General features: G+C 48.0%; 3 long non-coding RNA genes across 3 annotated transcripts; 2 read left to right on the top strand and 1 right to left on the bottom strand.

Moving 5' to 3' along the window:
- Positions 1-219: 219 nt before the first annotated feature.
- Positions 220-19,385, top strand: LOC144283335 (uncharacterized). The gene is made up of 6 exons (XR_013351859.1): positions 220-552; positions 16,466-16,540; positions 16,759-16,958; positions 17,560-17,698; positions 18,335-18,523; positions 19,225-19,385. It is a non-coding gene; the product is annotated as an uncharacterized LOC144283335 (long non-coding RNA).
- On the bottom strand, positions 9,099-13,168 carry LOC144283334 (uncharacterized). The gene is made up of 3 exons (XR_013351858.1): positions 12,724-13,168; positions 11,981-12,152; positions 9,099-9,442 (listed from the first exon to the last, which is right to left on the bottom strand). It is a non-coding gene; the product is annotated as an uncharacterized LOC144283334 (long non-coding RNA).
- LOC144283333 (uncharacterized) lies at positions 12,878-14,332 on the top strand. Its single transcript, XR_013351857.1, has 2 exons — positions 12,878-13,479; positions 13,760-14,332. It is a non-coding gene; the product is annotated as an uncharacterized LOC144283333 (long non-coding RNA).
- Positions 19,386-20,845: the final 1,460 nt, after the last annotated feature.

Below are 20,845 nucleotides of genomic sequence, written 5' to 3'. Positions count from 1 at the left end.
TCCTCAACTTCCAGGGCAGGAAGCAGGGAGGAGGAGGAGGAGGAGGAGGAGGAGGAGGAGGAGGAGGAGGAGAGGCATTTTGCATCATTGCTGCTCTTACAACACTGGCCTGAACTGGGTTATGAGGTCTGGTCTAGCGACAAGGGAGGCATGCAAATGCCTGTGTTAGATTAGAACGGTGATGTTGTTACTAAGGTAACAGTAAAGAAGGGAGTATCAGTGGACAGCTGGCACTTCCTGCCTCAGCCTCTCCGTTACCATACCTTGTCTGGAGAGGTAGTGGACAGAGCAAGACCAGGGACTCTGACATCTAACACAAAAAAGAAGCTTGGCATAAGCAAACATTTTGCAGGCACCTGCCATGTACAGGGACATATGTGAGAAGCCATGGGTATATGACTGTATGAGCCATACCCCTGCAGACAAGAGGAGTACGTGAGTTGAGAGCCTCCTGCACATCTGGGCACTTCCCATACATCACGTCATACAACTGTTGGGTTGAAATGTGAGGACACTGAGCCTCCGAGAGACCTGCCTACATTCATGCCTCTGGTGAGTGGTCAGGCCAAGATTCAGAGTCCCAACAGTGTGACCCAGGGCAGATGACTTAACTTCTCTGTGTCTTTGACTTCTTCATCTCTAAAGTGGAGAAGATGGTACCTACCCCCAGCGCCGATGCTCTAATGTAGATGCTCTGGGGAGGGGGAGAAGCCGGCCCGCAGCAAGCCCTCAGCTAATGGTTAGACATTATTATCGTTGCTGTTAAATCCATGCTTCTTTTATCTTTCCCCTCTTCGCACGCTGCATCCAATCCTAATCCCAGGGTGACAACTGCTATGTTAGGGAATATACAGGCCGGGAACGTCCACGGAGAGGATAGAAAACTTTTAACCCTAAAACATTAAAAAAAAAAAAAAAGCCTCATAAAGAAAAAGAATTTGCTGGATAGTGAAAGAAGGGTAGGATTCTAACAGGCGGAGAGAGGAGTGAGGCTGGATGAAGAAGGCATTCCGGGGAAGAGGTCAGCTTGGAAAAAGGCATCCAGAAAGGAGGTGGCCAAGTGTGTCGTGGGACACTGAAACGGCGTAGGTGAGCGTGAGACCAAAGCACGGAGCTAATTGAAGGATGCTGGCCTTTTACCTGGAGGCCATGGGGAGCCCTGGAAGGTTTTGATCATCACTGTGCCAGGGGAAAATTGCCATGGCAACAGCTCTGGGGAAGGACTGGAGGTGGAGAGGCCGGCTCAGCAGCTGGTGCCAGGGTTTAGGTAAGAGGTAATGAGCACCCGAATTACAGTTCTGGTTTGGGGAAAGGAGAGGAGGGAACCAAGGAAGGACCGTGCGTGGAGGAAGAATGAGAGGATCATGGTGGCTTTGCACAAAGAAGGAGAAGCAGTGAAGTGGGAATGCGTAGCCCGCTGCTTGAAGCACAAGCTCGCGGCATACAATGCTACCTGCCTGTTGTGACAGATTATTATTATTTTTTATTTTTTCTCTGCTTAGACCTTAAACTGTTCTTCCCTCCGCCATTCACTTGCTCACTTGCTAAGCTTACTTGCTCACATGTGCTCAGAGTCTTGTGTTAAGCAAGTTCAGTCGGTAAGGAGATCGTGTCTGCTTTAGACCTGAGCAAGGTACAGGGTAGGGTGCTGTAACGAAGAAGCCCTGCGATAGACCGAATGTCGGTGTCCTCCCCAACTTCACATGATGTAACCTAATCCCTAACCTGATGGCATTGGGAGGCGGGGCCTTTGGCAGGCGACTAGGTCATGAGGGCAGAGCTTTCATGATGGGATTAGGGCCCTCCTAAAGGAAACCCCAGGGAGCTCCCCACCCCTTCCTCCAAGTGCAGACACAGTGAGAAGACGGCCGTCTGTGAACTGAGAAGTGGGCCCCACCAGACACCAACTCTGCCAATGCCTTGATCTTGGACTTCCCAGCCTCCCTGACAGTGCGAAGTACATTTCTACTATGCATCAGCTACGCAGTCCGTGTTATTTTGTGATTAGCAGCCAAAATGGACTGAAAGCCCTCAAGTGCATTGCTGTAAACAAGCCACATAGTAATTTCTCTTTCTCTTGTAAGGTTGAGGCAGCTCAGGGATGGTGTGCGAGCCTAACGGCGAACGGAACTCAACCTACTAATTCGTGTCCGGCCATCTCAGCGTGCAGCTTCCATCTTATGACCCTGCACGGCTGCTCTGGCTCCTGCCATCATGTCACCATTCAAACCAACAAAAAAGGGAAGAAAAAGGAAGACCCCCTTTCCCTTTCAGACCATGACCCAGAAGATGAGCACATTGCTTCCGTTCACATCCCGTTAGCTAGAACTTGTTCACATGACCACATAACAGCAAGGGAGGCCGACAAAAGTGCTCCTTAGTTGGGTGTCCATGCAGAGATTAAAACCCTATCACCGAGGGGACGCCTGGGTGGCTCAGCGGTTGAGCATCTGCCTTCGGCCCAGGGCGTGATCCTGGAGTCCTGGGATCGAGTCCCACATCGGGCTCCCTGCATGGAGCCTGCTTCTCCCTCTGCCGGTGCCTCTGCCTCTCTCTCTCTCACTCTCTGTCTCTCATGAATAAATAAAATCTTAAAAAAAAAATTTAGGGCAGCCTGGGTGGCTCAGCAGTTTAGCGCCACCGTCAGCCCAGGGCCTGATCCTGGAGACCCGGGATCGAGTCCCACATCAGGCTCCCGGCATGGAGCTTGCTTTTCTCTCTGCCTGTGTCTCTGCCTCTCTCTCTCTCTCTCTCTGTCTGTGTCTCTCATGAATAAATAAATAAAATCTTTTTTGAAAAATTAAAGCCTTATCGCCAAGGAAGGAGAGCTTGGAAAGGAGCACAGTGTCTGCCACTCAGCTCTACCCCTCAGTGCCTAAGAAAGCCCAGGGAACTTATAAGGAACGAATTTGTATCGTGAGTTAATGAAAATGTCCTGATGGGTACCGGGGATACGGAGATGAAATAACAGAGCGTCTGTGTTGGAGGAGCCTTTAGTCTAGTCTGGGGCCTAGACAAGTAAAGAGATAAATGCAGTGAATTGCTCCGCTGGGGAGGATGGCGGCCTGTTTGGGCACAGTTTCACTCAGTCACAAAGGAAAAAGGCTGCAAAACCGAACCAGGGTGAGAGAGGTCAGGAAGGATTTCATAGAGGACGCTGCTCTGCTGAGTCTGGAAAGATGAGTAGATGTTTGCTTGGAGAGCCAGGTGGGGAAAGGCGCTCAAGGACAAGACCAGAGCACAAGCAAAGACAGAAGGTTGAGCTGCCACCTGACACGTGCACAGGGTTGGGTGGGCGGGAGCAGGAAGTTGGGAGAGATGGGTGAGAGAAGGAGCTGGAAGAGGGAGGCGAGGCCAGGTCTGGGGACCCCAGTGTTTACCCCACAGGAAGTGGGGGCCTGCTGAGCAGTTTTGAGCATGGGGGTTGAAGGCGGAGGGGTGTGTGGACACAATTCCATTTGTAGTTCTGGACGATTGCTTTGGGGACCCAATGTGGAGGGTGGACCCGCAGTCGGGGACAAGCAGGAGGCAGGAAGCACGAATTTCACAGAAGTCTAGTTTTCTTAGTAAACCCTGCATGTTTGGTGCAAACATAACTTTCAGGAGTCTAATGGACCTCGTAAATAAATCTAGAAATAATCTCGTTTGAAATGACAGTTGCAGTTGACTATTTTAACACTGAGACTAATTGATTTTTTTTGTCCCTGCCATTAGTTTTTCTTCTTGTGACCACATTTCTATGCCCTCTGTATGCATCTGCTTCTTCTGCTGAAGTTTATAAGCTGATGTTTAGGGAAGAGTCGTGTGCCCTTGACCAGGTCAACCTACCTTCTGCACCTTGGCTGAATCATGAGTGGGCTGGAAAGGTTGAGCCCCATGTCTCCTTACAGCCCAGCTCTCCATGCTATAGGAAGTCTGTGGCACCTAAAGCATTGAAACTCTGAGACATAAGGAATCCAAGGATTGCCACCAGTCTTATTTAGCTGTGAAGAGAGAGACTAAGCTCAGAGAAGTTCAATGATGTCCCCAAGGTCACCCAACCCTGAGTAGCAACAATAGAAGCAGAAGCCAGGACCTGCATGGCTTCTTCTCAGGTCAAGACTTTTCCCACTGATAGGATCAACTTCCACAGCCTCAACAAGGATCTTTCTGTCCCCCCCCCACAGTCTTCACTGATCTTTCTAGAGCACGTTTTCTGAAATGATGCCCCACAAAGGTTTCTTCCGATTCTGAATTTCCACGATTTGTAGGATTTACCATGAGGATCTCTTGGCTATTTCCCTGCTAATGCTGATCACATCGGGAATGAACACAGCAGTAAACGCTCACCCATTCATTCATTTATTTAAATGAGAATTTTCTGCTCCCATTGAAGGCTTCAAAAGCAACCCTTTGAAGGACGCCTAGTCCTCCAACCTCATAATGCTGGACGTCATGATAGCCTCCAGCCTTTGACTTACAAATACTGCTTTAGGTAAAGAACGTTCTTCAATCTTGGTGGGCATCTCTTATTATTTCCTTAGGATAATTAGGATAGATTCTAGATGGAGAATAATCTAGGTGATGCCTGTTATACCTTCATAATTTACGAAGCCAACATATAATCTTGATTTTCTGCCATTCCCAATGCCACACACACACACACACACACACACACTCTTTCTGTTTCTAGTCTTACTCATCAGTAAGTGACACTGCCTTATATCCAATTACTTAAATCAAAAACCTCCTAGTTGTCTTCAATGTCCTTCTTCTATTCACCCTTAATTAGCCCATTGCATGTCCTGTAGCTCTGCCTGCCACATGTATAACCCTAAATCCGTCCATACCGCATCACCTCCAGTATGACCAGTATCCAAGCCACCAGCATCATTCCCAACATTTGAGGTTGCACCTCACTCCTGCCTTCCATCTAATCCCAGTCTTGGACATTCCATTCTCTATCTGGCAGCCAGAACAATAGACAAATGTTAATAATCAGTTCATATCATAAAATTCTATACTTGTTCATCACAGAGGGTTTAACAAAAAAATACAACTCTTTACCCTGGCTCACAAAGACCCCTGCCCATCCTTCTGCCCCCTGTCCCAATCCCAATGCAGCCATTAATTCCCTTACACACAAAAAAATAGAGTGATAAGCATGTGCCAGGGAGAAACAAAGAGGCCCACTCTTGTGGAGGTCACATTCTAGTGAGGGATTCAGGGCAGCCCTTACAGAGTATGTTAGGGGTGGTCAGCGCTATGGGGAAAAGAAAGGTAGAGCAGAATAAGGGAGTGGGTGGGGCAGATAGAAAACAAGTGAGTGTAAGCAGAGTGATCAAGCAACATTTCAGCAATTCTTATAAAAGGTGGGGGGAAGGGCTTTCTAGGCAGGGAGGTGAAGGGCTTTTGAGGCAGGGAGTACACATTTCCTACATAGCCAGAGTGCTAAACTGCTACTTGTACATTCTAGACTCTGAAGTCCAGATGGTAAGCAGGGAAACAAACAAAACAGGGAGAGGCCAGAGAGTGATGCTGTGATCTACATAGACCTAAAATGCAATGATGTGAAAGGATGACTGGGAGTTCCTTTGGGTTATTCATCGCATCTAATCCTTGTCCAGCCCCAGAAGGTGGGGTCTCCGCGGCTCATTGTACAAACAAATTAATGGTGGAGGCTTTAATGTGTTTGCCAATGTTCACCCAGCCGATCCCTCTTCTGTATGGCTCTTGGCAATGCACCTGCTCTGCCCCAGCTCTTCTCAATGGTGTTATGACGGTATGTCTAGTCACCCGACTCTGCTATAAGACCGCAAGCTCTGGGAGCAGAGGGACTTCACCTTCCTTGTTCAATATGGAGCCCCCACCGCCTATGACAGGGACCAACGCACCGTGAGCATCCAATAATGTGTGCTAAGGAAATGAATAGACTTAGCTGAGCCAGGGTTTGGCTCCTGGTCTGATAGACCCTACATTGGAAACCTTCACCATGATGGTATATTGGCCTGAAGGTAATGGGTGGTGTGAAAAACAGTCACAGGTTCTTTCATGCTCTCTCACTGAGTCACTGTCCAAATCTGAGGGGCTTCTGACTCCTCCAGCCAGTGGAGTACGTTGTGAGTGATACCATGTGGCTTCTGAGGTAGGTCACAAAAGGCCATGCGGCTTCTGTCTCATCTGCTGGAATGCTCGCTGCCCTGTGAGAAGTCCAAGCTTCCTGAGATGACCATATCAGAGAGGGTGGCCACGTGCAAGGGCTCTGGCCAGCAGCCCCCATCCCCTAGCTTCCACCCACACCCAGTGAAGAAGCTGTCTCAGAAGTGGATCCTCTCGCCCCAGGTGGTCCGGCCCACTCATCTGAGTCTCCTCTTCTGAGGCCTGAGCATCATGGAGCAGAAACAGGCCATCCCCACTGTGCCCTGCCAGAGTTCCTGACCCACAGAATCCTCGAGAGTGATAAAAGGGCCATTGCTTTGAACCAGTGGGTTTGGGATGATTGGCTACATAGCAATAGCTAACTAGAACATGAAGTGAGAGCCTATGCTCATATTTACCTGTTTATCTTGTTTCCCATTGGTCTCCCTTACCTGTAGGTAAGCTTTCTGAGTGAAGAATTTTTGCCCCTTTTGCTTATAACTTTTTCTGGTGCCTAGCAGAGAAATGGCTTATAGTAGTTGCTCAATAAACTGTTTATGAAATGAATGCGTGGGTCTTTAAACATATACACAGAGGAATCAGCTCTCACCTTCTACTGGCCAAAGCAAAGATGGAAATGTGAGGCTCACAGGATTCCCAGGGATTGCAAGATAAAAATCACACTGGACGCCTTGGAAAAGCCTAGATATTTCTGGCACAAGTGACTGCAATTACTTTTTCTCTTGTCTAATCCTTCTCCATCATCTTCCTAGATAGAGATGTCCCATGATTTAGGTTATGTCTTACTTTATTCCTTGCCAAGCCTGGAAGATCCTAGAAACTCTTAGATGCTCCAAAAATATTTAGTGAATGAGATCTCCTTGTATCCAAAACCACAGGGCCAAGTTTTATGTCCGTGCAAGTAATACAAAACTGAGCTCTTAATTTGGAAAGGAAAGAATCAGCTAATTAATATGCAATGTCAGCAGCCTCATATATTTTATGGTTCAAAACAGAACTGCGTGTCCTTTAGCCCAGCCGATTTCCTGTTTGTTATCACATTAGACCTATTCCAAGGCAGATGGAAAATTTGAAGGACATCTCCATCCATTAAGACTGGCATAAATCTTTCAGTATTGCATATAAATACATAATACTTTCCATTAACATTTTTTGGAATTAAGGTTTCCATAATTTCTTGATTAAGCAGGAGCTCTTTCACCCTGTATTTCTGCTCCTTTCAGCTGATAACAGGACTCCCCAACTCTATGGTCCTCAGTCTGAATCCCTGTTGATGTCAGTCTTGCTTTTTAGGCAGGTTCTGTTCAAAATCCCCTATGAAGGTCTTTGTTGGTGCTGTCCTTGACCTTGGCTCTGTCTGTGTGTTTTTATCATCTATCAATGACAATAACCATGGTTCTAGCACCTGTATTGTAGCCCTCTGTGCTCAGTTCTGTAAACTTCAGAACAGCACTAAGGAGTAGTGCTGGCGTCTCCACTTTCCATAGGGCAGAACAAAGACACAGGGTGGTTGAACAACCTGCCCAAGGTCACAGCAAGGAAGTGGCAGGGCCGGAGTTGGACTTTGTGCTGGTTTGACTCTAGGGCAGGTGTTCTTTGGGCTCTGCTGAAAGGGATGGGAGGCAGGGTGGATGTGGAGAGCTGCTTCTATGTGCCAGGCAGTAGGGTGGGCATTAGACATTTCTTCTGTTGTTTTATTTTATTTTTTAAAAAGATTTTATTTATTTATTCATGACAGACAGAGAGAGAGAGAGAGAGAGAGAGAGAGAGGCAGAGACACAGGCAGAGGGAGAAGCAGGCTTCATGCAGGGAGCCCGACGCGGGACTTGATCCAGGGTCTCCAGGATCCTGGGCTGAAGGCTGTGCCAAACCGCTGGGTCATCAGGGCTGCCCTCTTCTGTCATTTTATAGCCACATTGTAAAGCACACATTTTTATCCCCATTTTCATGTGTCAGGAAACCGAGACTCAGTGCTACTTAGCAATTCTCCCAAAGTTAAGCAGCTACTAATTAGTGGACCCAAGATTCAAGTCTGGTCTGTGAGCCTCCACACACTGCTCTTTTCTCTAAGTCGGGATTTAAATATTAGCTCATGAAAGCTTTTATCCATACAGCTGGTGGTCCCTTTGGTGTGGTCCGGCAGATGGTGAACTAACATGGAAGGCAGAGGTATCCTGTAATCTTGAGGAAATAGTTAAACTTCTGTGACTCTCAGCATCTCCATCTGTAAAATGGATTTATGACACCCTCCCTCCCTTCCGGCTCCCTTCGAGACCTTAGGAGAACCAATTTAGGATTGAATAGAGAAACAAACTGTCCCAAACCCTTACTTTACAGATAAAGACACTGAAGCTCAGGCAGGCTGTGCAGCTTCTTCAAGTTGCTCTGTGAACTGATGACCAAAGCTGTACTAGAACCCCAGTGTATCAGTCAGCTAATGCTCCGTAACAACAGCTGAGGTTCATTGTAAAGTTACAAACAGAACTCTCATACACATACAAAATGTATAAAATGAATCCTTGCCACAGATTTTCGTACAATTCATTAAATAATGAAAAAATCAGTAAGATATTGAGATTAGTTCAAAGGAGATCTTGAAGAACAGAGGCATGTACGGACAATCAGGAATGGTGAAATGAATTTTCTAAAATGCAAACAGATTAGCATTAAAAAGTCCATAAAATGTAAGGTCTGGGGTTATCTTTTCCATGGCTACAAATCCATCATATCTACAGCACAAAATTCATCTGCATTGCTATTTGTTTCCTACAAGTCAACTTTTGTCCCTGCAGAGTGGTAAAATAGCATCTTCCATAGGACATCAGCCAAAGGTGCGGATGTCTATAGGTCAGAAAATCCCCAGAGGGCTTTCAGCACTCTACTAAAAGGACTCCAAATAATCTCTTTTGCTGATTTCTAATTTTCCTGATATAGAAAACCACAGAAATGTCAATAGCTTTCAATCATAAGCGTTTATTCATCCATCACAGGCCAGAAGACTGTGGAATGGCTCTGCTCCACCTGCCTCATTCTGGGGCCCAGGCTGGAGGGGGGCAGCAGCTTCCTGGAGCATGTTCTTCTCAGAATGGGGGAGAAGCAAGCACAAACATGTGATATCTCTTAAGGCCTCGCTTGGGAAATGGTATATTTTCACTTCTGCCCATATTCCATTAGCCAAAGCAAGTTATAGGAACAAGCCCAACATTAGCGGGAAGTGTACTGTTCCCATGGATGTGGGGGATGAATATTTGCTGAGCAGTGATCATTCTCCCAATTTTCAGTCCATATCAAGTTGTGCTAAGATCTGCAAAAAAAAAAAAAAAAAAAAAGTGTAGACAGAGAGGCACTATACAGACACACAGGAGTAAGAGTGTTTGAAATATAGAGATTAGGGATGCCTGGGTGGCTCAGCGGTTGGGCATCTGCTTTTGGCTCAGGGCATGATCCTGCAGTCCCAGAATCAAATCCCACATCAGGCTCCCTGCATGGAGCCTGCTTTTCCCTCTGCCTATGTCTCTGCCCCTCTCTCTCTCTCTCTCTCTCTCTCTCTCTGTATCTCTCATGAATAAATAAAAAAACAAACAAACTCTAAAAAAAAAAAAGTAGAGATTAGTTGTGAGCACCTGCCCCCCCTTTTTCCAGAAGAGAAAGAAAATAGAGTTGGCCAACAGAAGATTAATTTTGGAAATGAGCTCTGATGTTTGGTTTCGTGATAATCTTCCAGTGGTGATGGGGCTCTCATGGAGATATTTTAGGCTCACCTGCTGTCCAATGGGTGTTGACCACTGAAAGTCAGTTGAGGAACACGTTTCTTAAATAGGGCATGTGCAACCCATTAGGTTTGTAGAACCATGCCTGGGGTGGGGGTATTACAATAGAATACTCATGGCCAGGAGAGATAGTTTTGCTCAAAGAATTTTGAGAAATATTTTAAGTTAAAAGAAGGTAACAGTTCTCATATGGCACATGCAACCAACAAATGACATATAATCCTTAATGAATTATTTTAATATGTTGTTTATTCTTATGCTTGACACAAATAATTAACAGAAGAAAAACACTTTATGGTCAACAACCAAAGATGAAGAAGGACAACCATTTGGGGTATCACCCAAAGAGAGAGTCTGACACCAGGGGGGTTATTACAGATTCATGGAACCTGGAACCTCCTCCTGGAGCAGGGCTGTGTCCAAGCGTGGACTTGATGAAGCCTAGGAGATTGGGAACAGATTGGGAGGGCACTGTTTCCTGAGAAGTTGGGGCCCAAGGTCTCCTCTTCCTCTTAATTCCATCTTGCCTCCTCTTCCTCCTCTCCAAGGTTGCAGTCCTACCTGCTACCGTTTATGAATTGCCCCCTCTGGTGGCAGGTGCCATGCACGACACTTTCCAGAAGCTCCTGCCTTTGGGTCACCTGCTTGGTCGCCATGAACACAAGGGTTCGCAAACCCTGGCTGCAACTTTCACCTACGAAGCCTGTGTGAGGTGGTTCGAGAAAACTTACAAATTAACACCCATTTAAATGGGAGCCTTAAGTCAACACACTAGGCTCCTCTTCCTTTGAGGAAGAAGGCTGATGTATTTGTGTTTTCTCTTCATCAATTTGTAGCATCAACAGACAAGTCAAAACAATGAAATTCTGCATAACGTAATGTCGTACATGCGTTAAATGAGCTCATCTTTCTGTAACCTTCTGAGGAAGTTATTATTATGACTATGAGATTTAATACATAATACAGAGATAGTCAAAATGGGAAATCAGGTCCAAAGAGATTAACTAACAATGGGACAAACGGGAATGATTGTGTGTGCCCCCTCAGTTGGTTGAGTATCTGACTCTTGACTTCGGCTCAGGTCATGATCTTAGGGTCTTGAGATGGGGCCCCACGTCAGGCTCCATGCTCAGAGTGAAGTCTGCTTGGGATTCTCTTTCCCTCTCCCTCTACTCCTCTCTCCCCTTCTAAAATAAATAAATAAAATCTTTTTAAAAAAATAATGCAGCCCTCAAATCTACCTGTAATGTGACATTAAGTCCTTTGGGTCTTTAGAGTTAGCTTTGAACCTCACCACAACCACGTGAGGAAAATGTTAGTAACATCTCCATTTTCCTAAAGGAGAAACTGAGTCTAAGAGAACTGACACGACTTCCCCAAGGTCACTTGGCCACAGTGTGTTAATGCAGGGATCAAACCTAGATCCTGCAACACGTAACCCTGGGCTGTCACTGCCCTCTTACGAAACACCAGAGTGGTAGCATCTTTCGATATTTTCATATTCCCTGAGGAAAATTTCATCTTGTCATGTAGAAGCACTTTCCAATAATGGGGACACTACCCTCTGGGCTTGAGAGAAAAATCTAGGTTTGAGTCTTTGCTCAGTTACTGTTCTTTGATTTACATACACTCCACACACATCCGTACATCCACATCTGGGCAATCCACATGCATTTTTTTAAGAGATTTATTTATTTAGGGACACCTGGATGGCTCAGTGGTTGAGCGTCTGCCTTTGGCTCAAGGTGTGATCTTGGGGTCCCACACTGGGCTCCCCACCTGCTTCTCCCTCTGCCTATGTCTCTGCCTCCCTCTCTGTGTCTCTCATAAATAAATAAATAAAATCTAAAAAAATTAAAAAGACTATTTATTTATATGAGAGAGAGGGGCAGAGGGAGAAGGAGAATCTCAAGCAGACCCTGTGCTGAGCCCAGGGACTAATGCAGGGTTTGATCTCATGACCCTGAGATCACCACCTGAGCTGAAACCAACAGTCGGATGCTTAATCAACTGCAACATCCAAGCACCCCAATCCACATATGTTCTTTAAGGTACATTTGTGTACAGCTTACTTTGTTGGGTGGTTGCGACAACTGAATGAGGCAGAGAAGGAACGGTGCTCAGCATGGGGACTGCCACAGAGCATGAAGTCGGCAAGTGGTTGGTATAGTGGTGGCACAACGATGGGATCCCTTGGAAGACAATTGGCCAGAGATATTCAAGTAGAGACCAAAGAACGTAGCTCTAGATTGAAAAACATTTCACAGGTTAGGTTCATGATCCCTTAATGGAATGGGAAATCTTTGCAGTGGGTTCATGTTATGGACCAAATTGTGTCCCCACCCAAAATTCACATGTTGACTCTCTAACCTCCAGTCCCGCAAGATGTGACTATATTTGGAGACAGGGCCTTTAAACAGGTGGTTAAGTTAAAAGGCAGCCATTAGGGCAGCCCTAATCTAATTATACTGGTGTCCCTGAAGAGGAGATTTGGACACATAGATGCCAGGGTGTGCACCCACAGAAAAACAAACAAACAAACAAACAAACATGTGAAGGCACAGTGAGGAGCCAAGGAGAGTGGCCTCAGAAGAAACCAGCCCTGCCGACAACTTGGTCTTGGACTTTCCAACCTCTAGAATCATGAGAAAATGAGTTTCTGCTGTTAAAGCCACCCCGCCTGTGAGGTTTTGTTACGGCAGTGCTAGCTAGCAAACTAATACAGGTTGAAATCAGTATTTTATAAAATATGGAATAGCAGATATCAGAAGGTATCACCATGTCAGGATAGCATTATTTTCGTTCCATGTCTTACCGTATTATGTGGGTTGGGCTGGGATATAAAATGGCAGGTGGAACAAGACTGGACTTGACGCCCCAAACTTCTCTTCTAAGTTGGCTATCATATTAATTATTATTATTATTAACATGTTAGCATTAACAGCATATCGGCTATCATGTACTAAGTGTCTCTAAGTGCCAAAGGTCTCCCGATGTTAACTCCTTTACTCCTGAAATATCCCTTCAAGGTAATTATTATTCCTACTTTATGGGTGAGCCTGGGATTGCTTATTTAAACTGCCCTGGGTCAAACACTGAACAGTTTTCAGAGACAGGATTCTTGCCCAAAGCAGGCTATCTCAAAATAGGCTTTCCCAATTCAGCATCATTGTGCAGCTACCCATAATCCTCTGCCCAGTTACTTAGCACCCAGGCATCAGCTTCCCCTCTGCAAAGAATTCAGTGATGGAAATTAGGAAGACCTTGGACTAATAGGCTCTGTGCGTGTGATTGGCTAACGGTACAATGGGCCTTTGATGATTGCAGTAAGAACACTGAGCACTTCTCCAGTTGGCATGGAGCTTTTCTTCTTGTCACTAAGGTAAACGGAGCATCGCGGAGTCTGTGGGGGCGGGTAATGATGCACAAAGGTCTAGTCCATCAGGACTGGGAGGAGGTGAGAAAATAGCCCTGGCACTCCTTGTCTGAAGACACTGTGCATGGTGTCTTTGCCCACAGCATCCAGCCCTCCTGCGCAAGCAGGCTCCGGGCCAGACGCTCTTGAAAGCAGGTACATGGGCTCATTAGCAGGGAAATGGCAGTGGGTAATTGGAATATGTAAATGGCATGGGCAAACAGGGTGTTTTAACAATCAGGACCCGGAGAGAAGGAGCTTAATTTGGTAGAGAGAAAGGAACAGCCTGCCCAGGGAGCCAATTACTCGAGCCACAGGATGGATGCTCAGCTTGGGGAACCCACAGTCAGAACACAGGGAAGCTGGGACTTGGGTGAATTTGTTTCCACCTCTAAAATGCCAAGTGACCTGTGACCCAGCCCTGCCTCTTTTTCAGGTACCAATTCTTGGGGACTCTCTTTCTGAAATACCTCTGGCAGTCCTTCTCCCTCGTCTCCAGGATCTGCCACCACTTTCCCCCCTGGACCTCAACATCTTGCGGCTGTTCTCACTGAATTTGTTTCTCCTGCTCTACAGAGTCATCAGAAAGCCCTTCCTGAAACCACCTGGGACACATCACTGGAAAGCACCTCTTGGTCCCCAAGTTCATAAGCCTGGCGTGTAGGCGAGCCTGGCCCACATAGCCCTCCTCCATTGATGCTTGCCTCCAGACATCTTGCCCTGGAAACCCCATGCTTTGTTTCGACTCCCAGCCCTCGCTGAGCCTTCCACCTGGCACAGCATTCTCAGAAAATAACATCTCAGTGGCTAAAAGCAGACTCCAAGTAACCTGGGCTTGAATCCTGGGGCCGTTATTCCTCAGCCATGTGACCTTGAACAGGATCCTTAAGCTCTCTAAGTGTCATTTCATCATGGTTAATATAGAAAACAATAACCATAATGCCTAGTTCATAACTTTGTTGCTAGGATTAAATGAGATCATCCAAATAAAGCACTTAGCTCAGCGCCAGGCACATAGTAAACACTCAGTAAATGCAAGTAATGATGATGAATGAACATCTACCATGAGTCAGGTCCTTGAAATGCAATGATGCTACAGAGATGAGCAAATTGATTTGCATTGTTTATCCCATCTTTTCAACTACTATATGGAATTAATTACTCAATCTCTACCCCACCCCCCGCCGTTTCCCACAGACAGAGCAATTCATGAAACAGGCAGTCAGTATAAATGCTCGCCGGAAAGATGAATGAATGAATTCACTAATGCACGAACTGAATATTTTACCCTGTAATACAGGTGTCCCCCGCTCTCTAAAAGTAGATCATTCCTACCAAACCTTGCTAAATCGAAATGGCGTAGAGCAAAAAAGCAATTAATGTATATAGAAATTTTTTTTAGTGTTCCTAGACCCTGAGAAAAACCTCTCTTGGGCTTTTCTGATACCTTAGGATGCATTTTGCTAACGGATGCACAAAATAAATGGAGATCAAGCACAGATGTTCACAGACACAGTTCAAAGCTCTGGCGGTTTGAGACTGGGATGCTGAGTGTAGTTCCCGGGGAAGGCGCTGGGGGTCGCCTCTCTTCCCGCTCTCGGAGTGCGTGCTGCATCTAGCTTGGCTCAGGGCTAAGCAAATGTTGAATGCTAATGTCACTTTCTGTCTTTCTTTTTCTTTTTGTAAAAGCAAAATTCTCTTCTCTTCAGATTTCTTTTAAGCAGGTACTCATGTAGGTCTTTTGTAAAAGCAAAGTGGCATAACATAAACTTTTGAAAAGCTGGGGATAACCTGCATAATTATTTAAAAGAAAAAGGCAAAAAAAATGATATTCAAGAAACATCCAAAATAAATGGAAAGGTTGACTTAATTGCAAAGGCGAGGCAGGGAAAAGAAACACTTTTTCCAACCGAGAACAGTGTAAGGGAAGTCCTTTAACTGTTGGCATCTGGAGTGAAGGTGAGCGCTGTTCCGCTCTGAGCTCACTCAGTCCCCATCACGCCTGACTTGAGCTGCCTTCCACAGTCACGGGTCCCGACTCCTTCGAGTAATGTAGGAAATGTGCACAGTGTAGCACAGGCTGCAAAGCTCACCCTCAAAATGGATCCCAAATGGTGCTCAGACCGAGTCTGAGGTAGGGAGGTTGAGAAACATTACCCCGTCTCATCCATAAGGGAATGCTCTAGGTAGGAGTCTAGCAACTTGCCCAAGGTCACCAAGCTCAAGTCACAGAGCCAGGGTGGAAATTTGAATCATGAATCAGGGGCACCTGGGCGGCTCAGTCAGGTAGGTGTCTGCCTTTGGCTCAGGTCAGGGTCCTGGGATCTAGTCTCCCATGGGGCTCTCTGCTCAGCAGTGTGTGTGGGGGGTCTGCTTCTCCATTCTCCTCTGCCCCTCCCCACCACCACTTGTGTTCTCTCTCTTTCTCTAAAATAAATAAATAAATAAAAATGAATCAGGGTGGAAATGAATCAGGATAAGCTGCCCTCATCCTTCGAGTGATATGTGCAAGGGCCTCTTTTTCCTGTCTCTCCTTGTTCATTCCTGGGAAGGTTTCTCACCTGCAAGGGACCAAGAGTCTGTGTGTCCTAAGGCAGAGTGATATGAAGTCCAGGAAAAGGAAAACAAAGCAAAAGCATGGAGGGAGGAAAGGGGGCAGCATCCCTGAGAATTCACTGTAGTTTTCAAGAATAAAGAACACATAGAGGGGATCCTTCCTTTCCAAATATGTGTGCTTTTGGCTGGAATTGTCACAAGACCCCCAAATTGGGGTTTGCCTGGTTTCCTACAAAGAGGCAAAGGGTTATCTGTCTCCTTAGGTGCAAAGACTTGTCCCACTGGCTCCTCCCAGAGGCAGATTTTATAACCAGGTGCACAGCAAGCATTTGGGGGATATGCTATTTTGATCAGAAGCAGTTTTATGGAATCCTATGGTAGTGAGGTATTCTTAAGTCCACGGATGGTGATGTTGACAGAAGCATGACGGGCAGGAGATGTGTCTGTTTTACCACAGACACATCCCCCCCTCCTGCCAGGACTGCAAGGTCCAATGTCATCAACCTGCCACCAGGTGGCTGGCTGAACCACTGGGGAAGGTACCATACTGGAGGCTCTCAGCGGCGTTGGTCTTCTCTGTTTGCAGGTCAAGCATATACTGCAGGAGCAGACCAGACTATCGCCACCAGACTCTCCACAGAGGGTACTTCTGGGTAACCAGGTGACAAATTATAATTGCTACCCTTTTTTGCTGTTGGGTCTTTCATAATTTCTCTATGACTATAGGCAATTCTTGTGCAATAAATAATAAAAGCAAATTTAAATATGGTCCAAGACAGTTGTTTAATGTGTTTTGGGGAACGAGGTGAGAGGGTGGGCAGGGCCCCGGTTAACTTGTACCCATGAACCTGAGATTCTCTCCTGGCCGTTTGATTACAGAAATAGTCACTGGAGCATCATCTCCCCGCAAGTACACTTCTGTTCATCTCGTCCCAGGAGGCTTACACCCCTGGGAAGCAGGATGTGCAGAGGAAGGAACTGAGGCTCGGAGGAGGTCTTTTGGCCTCTCTCTCCTTACTCATTCCCAGGAAGGCTCCCCACCTGCAGGAGAAAGGGAGTTCACAGGCCCTAATGTATGGGTAAGATAAAGACCAGTAAAAGGGGAAACGTGTCAGAGGCGTAGGGCAGGGGTGTCAGGTGGCAAATCTGAAGACTAGGAATGGATCTGGATTTCAAGGTCACACACTGAAATTGTGCAGGGCTGGGATGGAAACGAGCAGTGGAATGCCCTGGTGTTTGCACCGTGGTCCCCAATCTGGCTCTTACGGGTACGTGTCACTGAACTCTGTCATGGTACCAATGCCCGGTTGGAACCTGAGGTCCTCAGGGACTGTCAGCCTCCAAGAAGATTCCTCTCAGTGAAATAAATACAGGACACTTGATTTCCGCTAGCTGGAATCTGTGCTATGGAGTGTTGAGATTATGTAGTCCCCCAAACGGCACCGAGAGGGCAGCCAATTTTTCATGACGTTACCAAAGCTCCTATCTGAACCACACTCTGCCTTGGATTATAAAACCATTAAGCAAATCAATTTCCAAACTACATGGCAGTTTCCCTATCACTGGATTTAACTGGATCAGTGTTATGAATTCAATATTGACTTTGCCTCACGATTTACAGGAGGCGCGAACGTAGCCCCTGCGCTAGATCTTCAAACGTTAATATTTGACAATCTGCAGCTCTCATCACAATAGAAGTCTCCTTACATGTCAGAGGATCCAAACTGTGATTCTGAAAAGCTGAACTTTTGATTAATTGCACAGTAATGATGTCTTCTTTCTACGGGGCTCTTGACTAGTCTCCTTTGATGCTTATCTGGTGAGTCTTTTTATCTCAAATTCTGTCAAAATGTTTTTTGTCACCATGTTACTTGAGTTGCAATGAGCACGGAGACTTTCCAAGAATAAAGACTCTCACAATGGTAAAAGACAAAAACCAAAAATCTCATAACACAAACATACAGCAAAAGCTTCAAAAATCTCATAACACAAACATACAGCAAAAGCTTCATTGTGAGCCAGGCATTGTTCTGGGGCTTTCTGCTCTGCATTCACTCATTCATCGTTCATTCATGAGTAGGTATGGAGAGACTACTAGACGACAGCAGGATCCTTCTAGGCTTCAGGGTTAGAACCAGAGTCCCTGCTCCTGCTAGGTGAGACAGTAATAAACAAGTAAACAACATGCAGATAGGATCATTTTAGGCAGTGATCAAGGTAACAAATAAAGCAGAAAGGGGTTGAGGACAACTTTAGGAAAGGGGCTCAACCGTGAAGGATGTAACCGTGCCCTAGGCCGCTGGGATCAGACTGGGATGGAAAGCTCATGCACGCGCTGCTGTGCTGGGGGTGGAGAGTGAACAGATGTCCAGAAGCGCACAGGGGTGTGCAGCTTCCATTCAGAGCTTCTCTCACTAGGCTACTCCTTTCCTCTGCATTTTTTTCTCCTTTCCAGAGTTTGCACCGACTGGTTTCTTCTCAGCCTCCAACTAACTCATGGCTGAGCATCCCTCTCTTCATAAACATTTGTGGGAGGTCCTACTGTGCTGTGTGTGCAGCCGCATCTCCATAAGCCAGTTCATACGATCTTCACGAAGTCCATCCTGCAGCCCACTGTGACCCATGGATCATCTTTCTTAGTCAGGTTGGGGCTCTTATTTTATATTAAGGCCTCATATTAGAGTCATTTTCTGAGCAAACTTTCTGTTGCATTCAACGGTTTACTTTTGTGCCCGCACAACCCTGTTTACTGATTTCTGCCTCTTTACACTTTAACGCCTTTCTCACAAACTACCCTTATTGGTTGAGGTTTCCGAGGTACTCCCCTCTGGCATTCTTTGCTGCACATCCTCCCTCTTCCTCCCCATTCCCACACTCACACTTCCCTCTCTCCTCTCCTCCCCTGCCCCTTCTTTCTTGGATAACTCCTTCAGGCAATGCAGAGCTGGCATTCCCTTGCAGGCCTTCTGGTGACTCTTACACACTAGGGAGGGATCCTTGACTTGGCCTAGCTCACAGCCCCTTCCCTCTGCCCAAGACAAGCCTGGTAAGAGTGGGGACGCACCAGGTACCAGGGGGCAGCAGGAATGAAGGGTTTCTATAATGGTGGTGTCCATGCGGGAGGGAGCGCCAAGAGTTAGGTTCAAAGCGCAGGGGAACCTCCTCACTGTCCTCTGCCACTGATTTAACACCATCTAGTCCCTGCTTAGCTGTGGCTTTCCCTTCCTCTGCTGTCCCCCCACCCCACCCCATAATCCCCACTCAGTGCCCTCAAGCCACATTTCACCTCTGAACTTGTTCTGCTACCTGGAGACGCTATTCCTGACATTCACCTTCTTGCCCCAGCTTCTCACTTAGGTTTCACCCCAAAATGTCACCTCCACAATGAGGCCCTCCAGGACCAGCCACTGCAAAGAAGTTTCCCACTTCTAGCACGGCCGCTGTTTTGTCTCCTCAAAGCATCGACCCAAATTGGCAGTTACACTATTTGTTTTCTTTTACCGGCTTCCACCTTTCCAGAATGTAAGCTTTATAAGTGCAGGGACCTGGTATGCGCCCGGTGGGTAGAAGCACACAGTCCCTCTCAGAAGAGGCTCACTAGCTTGGGGTTTAGTCATTGAATGAATGAACAGAGACTCAAGAGAGGCAAGAGAGGTAATGACTTGCTAGAGGCCAAGTTAGGAGCCAAGCCAATCCCAGGAGCTCTTTTTTTTTTTTTTTTCTTTTAAAGATTTTATTTATTTATTCATGAGAGACACAGAGAGTGGGAGAGAGGCAGAGACACAGGCAGAGGGAGAAGCAGGATCCACGCAGGGAGCCCGATGTGGGACTCGATCCCGGGGCTCCAGGATTGCGCTCTGGGCTGAAGGCAGGCGCCTAACCGCTGGGCCACCCAGGGATCCCCCCCCCCTTCCCCAGGGGCTCTTTCTATTTCTTCAACCCATTGCTCACCAGAGCACCCCTTGGCCTGGGAGGGGAGGGCAGCCCTCTCCACGAGGAACCAGAAAGCAGACAGGGATCCCCCCGGGAGCTCTTTGTATTTCTTCAACCCTCTGTTCACCAGAGCGGCCAAGGGCCAAGGAAGGGCCAAGGAGGGGAGGAGGGGAGGGCAGCCCTCTCCACGAGGAACCAGAAAGCAGACAGGGATCCCCCCGGGAGCTCTTTGTATTTCTTCAACCCTCTGTTCACCAGAGCGGCCAAGGGCCAAGGAAGGGCCAAGGAGGGGAGGAGGGGAGGGCAGCCCTCTCCACCGGGGACCAGGGCACAGGGCAGCCCTCTCCACCGGGGACCAGGGCACAGGGCAGCCCTCTCCACCGGGCACCGGAAAGCAGACAGGGAGCCACCCAGTCTGTGGACTCTCAGCAGCGCTTGGCCGTGGCCAACCCAGCAACTTGGGATTTTACTTCCAAAGCCACGCAGCAGGGCTGGGGGGTGACCAGGGAATGTAAAGCTGCAGCGGCCAGGCCGACGCCGAGGGAGGTCGACAGGTCGCGGGGGAACGGCGGGCAGACAGCGCCCGCACCCGCTCGGGTGCCCCCCTCGTTGCCCCGAGGCCCCCGGGGAGCGCGCGAGCGGCCGGCGGGGCGCGCGGGGGTGCGGGGCGGCGGGCGCGGGGGGGCGGGGCGCCGCGGGGGCCTCCCGCCGCGACGGGGCGGGACAATGGGGCCCCACCCCGGCGAGGGAGGGAGGGAGGAGGGAGGAGGGAGGGGGCGGCGTGCGCTCGGCCCGCGGCGGCGGCGGCGGCTGCGGGGCTGAGGCTGGAGCGGGCGGGGAGGGGCGCGGCGGGGGGAGCGCGGAGGAGGGCGGAGGCGGCGGCGGCGCGTGCGGCGGGCGGGCGGGCGGGCGGCTGGCACCGGGCTTGTAAATAAACTGCGATGCTGCCTCGGGCTCGCCGGCCCGGGTGCCGCCGCCGCCGCCGCCCCGGAGCGCGGGTGCCGGGCTCCCTCCGCCGCGCGCCCTAGCGCCT

Source organism: Canis aureus, chromosome 14, assembly GCF_053574225.1.
Source record: "Canis aureus isolate CA01 chromosome 14, VMU_Caureus_v.1.0, whole genome shotgun sequence".
NCBI classification, from domain to species: Eukaryota; Metazoa; Chordata; class Mammalia; order Carnivora; family Canidae; genus Canis; species Canis aureus.
This window is presented reverse-complemented; position numbering and strand designations above follow the sequence as displayed.